The sequence below is a fragment of the Dreissena polymorpha genome, chromosome 5 (assembly GCF_020536995.1).
Source record: "Dreissena polymorpha isolate Duluth1 chromosome 5, UMN_Dpol_1.0, whole genome shotgun sequence".
NCBI lineage: Eukaryota > Metazoa > Mollusca > Bivalvia > Myida > Dreissenidae > Dreissena > Dreissena polymorpha.
The window spans coordinates 75471554-75477553 of NC_068359.1; the positions used below are offsets into that span (position 1 = coordinate 75471554).

A 6000-nucleotide genomic window follows, 5' to 3' on the forward strand; every position below is an offset into this window, starting at 1 on the left:
ATACCAAACTGACATGTATTAGAGAGGTCAACTGATACCAAAACTGACATGTATTAGAGAGGTCAACTGATAACAAACTGACATGCACTAGAGAGGTCAACTGATAACAAATTGACATGTACTAGACAGGTCAACTAATACCATACTGACATGTACTAGAGATGTCAACTGATACCAAGCTGACATGTACTAGAGAGGTAAACTAATACCATACTGACATGTGCTAGAGTGGTCAACTGATACCAAACTCACATGTACTAGATGGGTCAAATGATACCAAACTGACATGAACTTGAGAGGTCAACTGATACCATACTGACAAGTACTAAAAAGATCAACTAATGCAAAATTTACATGTACTAGAGAGGTAAACTAATACCATACTGACATGTACTAGAGAGGTCAACTGATACCAAATTAATATGTACTAGAAAGGTCAACTTATACCATTCTGATATGTACTAGAGAGGTAAACTTATACCATACTGACATGTACTATAGAGGTCAACTGATACCATACTGACATGTACTAGAGTGGTCAACTGATACTAAACTGACATGTACTAGAGGGGTCAATTGATACCATACAGGGTATGTACTAGAGAGGTCAACTGCTACCAAATTGACATGTACTAGAGAGGTCAACTTATACCAAACTGACATGTACTAGAGAGGTCAACTGATACACAAACTTACATGTACTAGACAGGTAAACTGATACCATACTGACATGTACTAGAGAGGTCAACTGATACCAAATTGACATGTACTATAGAGGTCAACTGATACCAAACTGTCATGTACTAGAGTGGTCAACTGATACTAAACTGACATGTACTAGAGGGGTCAATTGATACCATACTGATATATACTAGAGAGGTCAACTGCTACCAAATTGACATGTACTAGAGAGGTCAACTGATACCATACTGACATGTACTAGAGAGGTAAACTGATACCAAATTGATATGTACTAGAGAGGTCAACTGATACCAAACTGACATGTGCTACAGGGGTCAACTGATACCATACTGACATGTACTAGAGAGGTCAACTTATACCACGTTGACATGTACAAGAGAGGTCAACTTAAACAAAACTGACATGTACTAAAGAGGTAAACTTATACCAAGCTGACATGTACTAGAGAGGTAAACTTATACCAAACTGACATGTACTAGAGAGGTAAACTGCTACCAAATTGACATGTACTAGAGAGGTCAACTGATACCATACTGACATGTACTAGATAGGTCAACTGATACCATACTGACATGTACTAGAGAGGTCAACTGATAACAAATTGAAATGTACTAGAGAGGTCAACTGATACCAAATTGACATGTACTAGAAAAGTCAACTGATACCAAACTGACATGTTCAAGAGAGGTCAACTTATACCAAACTGACATGTACTGAAGGGGTCAACTGAAACCAAACTGGCATGTACTAGAGAGGTCAACTGATACCAAACTGACATGTACTAGAGCGGTCAACTGATACCAAATTGACATGTACAAGAGAGATCAACTGATACCAAACTCACACGTACTAGATAGGTCAACTGATACCAAATTGACATGTACTAGAGAGGTCAACTGATACCAAATTGACATGTACTAGAGGGGTCTACTGATACCATACTGACAAGTACTAGAAAGGTGAACTGATACCAAACTGACATGTACTAGAGTGGTCAACTGATACCATACTGACATGTACTAGAGAGGTCACCTGTTACCAAACTGACATGTACTAGTGAGGTCAACTGATACCATACTGGCAAGTACTCGAAAGGTCAACTGATACCAAATTGACATCTACAAGAGAGGTCAACTGATAACATACTTACATGTACTAGAGAGGTCAACTTATACCAAACTGACATTTACTAGAGAGGTCAACTGATACCATACTGACAAGACTGATACCATACTGACAAGTACGGCTGTAACGATACATTCGAATATTCGAATTACTCGAATACGGCTGTGGACGAATCGTATTTGTTATTCGCCACCTCCCGAACCGAATATTTGACGAATACAAACAACTTGGTTTCGAGTTTGAAAGTTATATCATCTTATCTAACCTTACAAATGAAGGTTCATACAATAAACCCCTACATTTAAGTGTTCTTTTCCTTATTCCGGCGTTGTTCATAATGTTTACCAGACAGACAGACAAACAGACAGTTTATTCAGACTTATACATAAGTACATCGTCTTTACAAACATGGTATCAGTTTACCCCACCCACTATGTTACACAGTTAGATTATCAACAAAAATGGCGGGCACCGGTTGAATATTTACGACATTGAATTGAAAAATCAAAGTTTAAGCAGTTCTAGTCAGTGTTTTGTTATTTCAAAGTGTAATATTTCATATTTTCAGTATGATGATACTCAATTAATCAAATTGACAAATACTCATAGTTTCTACTATATAATGTCATGTAAAGTTGTCAGTATTACTTTTGTTCATTGAAATGAAATTCATATTTGCGAATAAATATTCGTATTCGCCACCCTGTATTCGTGATACGTATCGTATTCGTCACCTAGTGTATTCTTTACAGCCCTGCTGACAAGTACTCGAAATGTCAACTGATACAAAATTGACATGTACAAGAGAGGTCAACTGATGCCATACTGACATGTACTAAAGAGGTCAACTGATACCATACTGAAATGTACAAGAGAGGTCAGCTGATACCAAACTGATATGTACTAGAGAGGTCAACTGATACCATACTGACATGTACTAGAGAGGTCAACTGATACCAAACTGACATGTACTAGAGAGGTCAACTGATACCAAATTGACATGTTCAAGAGCGGTCAACTTTTACCAAACTGACATGTACTAGAGAGGTCAACTGATACCAAACTGACATGTACTAGAGGGGTCAACTGATACCAAATTGATATGTACTAGAGGGATCAACTGATACCAAACTGACATGTACTAAAGAGGTGGTCAACTGATACTATACTGACAGGTACTATAGAGGTCAACTGAAACTATACTGACAAGTACTAGAGAGGTCAACTGATACCAAACTGACATGTACTAGAGAGGTCAACTGATACTAAACTGACATGTACTAGAAGGGTCAATTGATACCATACTGACATGTACAAGAGAGGTCAACTGCTACCAAATTGACATGTACTTGAGAGGTCAACTTAAACCAAACTGACATTTACTAGAGAGATAAACGTATACCAAACTGACATGTACTAGAGAGGTCAACTGATACCAAATTGACATGTACAAGAGAAGTCAACTGAAACCATACTGACAAGTACTAGAAAGGTCATTTTATACCAAACTGACATCTACTAGAGAGGTAAACTGATACTAAACTGACATGTACTAGTGAGGTCAACTGCTACCAAATTGACATGTAGTAGAGAGGTCAACTTATAGCAAACTGACATCTACTAGAAAGGTAAACTTATACCACACTGACATGCACTAGAGAGGTCAACTGACACTAAACTGACATGTACTAGAAAGGTCAACTTATACTTAAATGACATGTACTAGAGGGGTCAATTGATACCATACTGACATGTACTAGAGAGGTCAACTGATACCAAACTGACATGTACTATAGAGGTCAACTTATACCAAACTGACATGTACTAGAAAGGTCAACTTATACCAAACTGACATGTAGTAGAGTTGTCTACTATACCAAACTGACATGTACTAGAGAGGTCAACTGAAATCAAAATTACATGTACTAGAGAGGTCAACTTATACTGAACTGACATGTACTAGAGAGGTCAAATGATACCAAACCCCGATCAAAACGTCAACTGATTACCAACGTATCTCAATTCGAGAGGTCAATTGATACCAAACTGACATTCACTCAAGGAGTCAACTGATACCCAACTGACGTAAATTAGAGAGGTCACATGGTTGCAAACTGACCCAACTGACATCCACTATAGAGGTAAACTGATAACAAACTGACCTGCACTCGAGAGGTCAAGGTCGATGCCAGGACTTTCTTCAGCGTGATTAGCTCTTGGATTTCTTGCGGATGAAAATGCACAAAATGCACTAGACCCGCGGGACTGATTGTGAAGTAAAACCTACACAATAACAGGGAAATAAAACGTTTATCCTAAAAGTGATCATAATTATCGTTGTTGTCGTCATCGTCATTATCATTATCATTATCATCATCATCATCATCATCATCATCATCATCATCATCATCATCATCATCATCATCATCATCATCATCATCATCATCATCATCAACTCCAACATCATCATCATCATCATCATTATCATCATCAGCAGCAGCAGCAACAGCATCATCATCATCACCACCATTATCATCAGCAGCAGCAACAGCAGCTGTAGCAGCAGCAGCAGAAGTAGATGCAGCTGTAGCATCATCATCATCATCATCAAATAGATAGAAGTGTAAGTACAAGTATAACTTGCAGTAGCAGCAGAATTTTCAACAGTTATGTTAAAAATATGAGTCATAGAAGCGCTAGAAGTTTATGACGAGAATAAAATAAAAGGGAGTTTACTCTACCTGTTATTGAGATCCCACTTCAACGGGTTGTCTTCCCCTAAAATGTAAATGTTAATACCTGAGTAGTATATTTGCATTTCTATGACTGTAATTATGTGTTTTCTAAGAAAATGCAAATCAAGTGCGTAAGCGATAGTCGCAGGTTTTAAATTCAGTTTAAGAGTGTTTCTTTTGATTTCAAATGTATAAACTTTAGGCATAACTTTATATACAGGCTAGAGCGATAATGAGAAAATAATTTATATTCTAAAGTGATGTCACGTTTTATTAAAATGAAACAAGTCAACCATTTTAAGAAGAAATAATTCGCACACTACTACTTCATTTAAATATCAAGTTTCATCTTAATTTGAGCAAATTGTGTAGAAGAATTTCCAATGACAAATCTGACAAGGAATACAAACATACCCCAAAAAAGTTTAATCTCTCCATTATACCCTCTTTTACACTTTGTGGAGATATTCCAGTACTTCAATATTAGGCCTAAACAGTAAGTTTCCACTAACCCGACCGACCCGAATTGTTTGTACCGACCTTATTATTTTGCATAATGAGTTTTCAATCTTTTTTTGTGTGTAAATTCACGTAAATAATAAAATATGCGATTTAGTTTGTAAAATTCGATCATATTCACTAAATTATGAGTCGTGTTCTGAGAAAACTGGGCATAATGCATGTGCGTGAAGTGTCGTCCCAGAATGAGAATGAGAATGCGGACTGCACAGGCTAATCAGGGACGAAACTTTCCACTTAAAGTGGATTTTAGCTTCCAAGATACTTCATTAAAACGAAAAATGTCATAAAAGCGGGAAGTGTCGTCCCTGATTAGCCTGTGCGGACTGCACAGGCTAATCTGGGACGACACTTTACGCACATAGACTATGCCCAGTTTTCACAGAACGCGACTAAAATAAGCTTTAAATTACTACAATTACTTAAACAAAAAAAAGATAGCCGGCCTTCCTACCCTTCTGTTTTGCGATGTTAGTGGAAACAAAGACTTGTTTTTTGCTTTACTAAAATTTGGTCAATATGGGTCATCTTTGGCGTTGCTGAATATAAGGTTGTTTTACCGCACAATAGCGCTTTCTGTCAACGTTAATTTGAATTCTGGCAAACGTTGTATAATATAACGGATTCAAAATATAGTTTATTTATTAAATTTATCGTATATGTTTGACTCAACTATTGACCCAGTTATATTGATCTAATGAATATATACTCATATACTCTATTGACGGAATTATACAATTGATGAAAATGTGTAGCGTTTAGCCATCGTTTAGTTTTCTTAAGAATATAAATTGAAATGAAATGTATGTAAAGCGTAATTTCTTTAATAAATGAAGCATTGAGCAGTATGAAATGAAAGTGTGGGTAGAGATTTTGATCGATAAATGGCTATACATGTTACTTCAATGAAGGTTCTACT

The 6000-nt window shown here is 36.7% G+C and overlaps 1 protein-coding gene across 1 annotated transcript in view; it reads right to left on the reverse strand.

The window, feature by feature from the left end:
• LOC127831352 (uncharacterized) overlaps window positions 1-4106 on the reverse strand; it is a 71356-nt gene extending 67250 nt beyond the window's left edge. Inside the window, exon 1 of the mRNA XM_052356320.1 lies at window positions 3990-4106. The gene's annotated coding sequence lies outside the window, so the exon portion shown is untranslated. The remainder of the gene's footprint in view (window positions 1-3989) is intronic.
• Window positions 4107-6000: the final 1894 nt, after the last annotated feature.